The sequence below is a fragment of the Papilio polytes genome, unplaced genomic scaffold (genome assembly GCF_000836215.1).
Source record: "Papilio polytes unplaced genomic scaffold, Ppol_1.0 DF822178.1, whole genome shotgun sequence".
Lineage (NCBI taxonomy): Eukaryota > Metazoa > Arthropoda > Insecta > Lepidoptera > Papilionidae > Papilio > Papilio polytes.
Window position 1 is genome coordinate 6,224,929 of NW_013527026.1, and position 996 is coordinate 6,225,924.

A 996-nucleotide genomic window follows, 5' to 3' on the forward strand; every position below is an offset into this window, starting at 1 on the left:
CGGTTCCCGCGCTTTTTATGCCATTATTTGTTTTTTCTTTCTTATTTACTAAGTTTCATTCAAAGTTGATAATATTAAATGATTTTTAATAGAAATTGACAAAACAAGACTATTTCAAGAATATAATAATTAAATACCCCAAAATTTTTAAAATATCAAACCATTAAAGGACATAGTCTAATTTACAGCCGAATATTAAAACGAATCCTAAACACTCTCCGTCGTAAGCGTCGTTTACAATCTGATAGGCGTCAAATTTTTAATGGAATTTGAAATATAAGTGATCTTAATTATTAAGACGCTGTTACACATTTTAATGTTTTCAGTATCCAGCCGTTAGAAATATAAAAAATACAAGCTCAAAAATTAATACTACACGAAGAGAAATACTAAGTAACAAATGAAATAATACCAACGAAGACTTTAAAACATTTTCACATCAGTGGAATTGAATCCCCTTTACAACTCCCGCAGCTGTAAAAGGAATGAAGCCGTGATCATTTCGCCCGACACTCCCCTCCCCTGGGCGACGGGTATTTGCATAAAAATTGAAAAAAGTAAAATAATATGAGTAAAGCATAAAAATCGCGCGCTAGGTAATACAATACTCGTCTTGATTATTCCTAACTCATAAAATTAGTGACTTGAAAGGAGATAGAAAATAACTCGGCTTTAGTTGAAGTTAGTGAATTACTCATAACAAAACAATAAACGATTTGCTTTAAAATATTAAGTATATTTACTACTTTTTGAGATCTATTTAAGGTCTTTCTTAGTATTTCTTTAGAGATATTGATGAATTTGAGACGTTAACAAATAGCAAATACAATATATAATATTTCAGTTTTTCCACCTCATCGTACACTATACAGTATAAATTGATATCGTTTATTCTGGAGAATTCCATTACAGCGGCCCACGGATGGGTGACCGCGCCACACATTGGGCTGTATCCAGTTGCTCCATAGACAACTTTATCTGATGTTTGAAATGTCT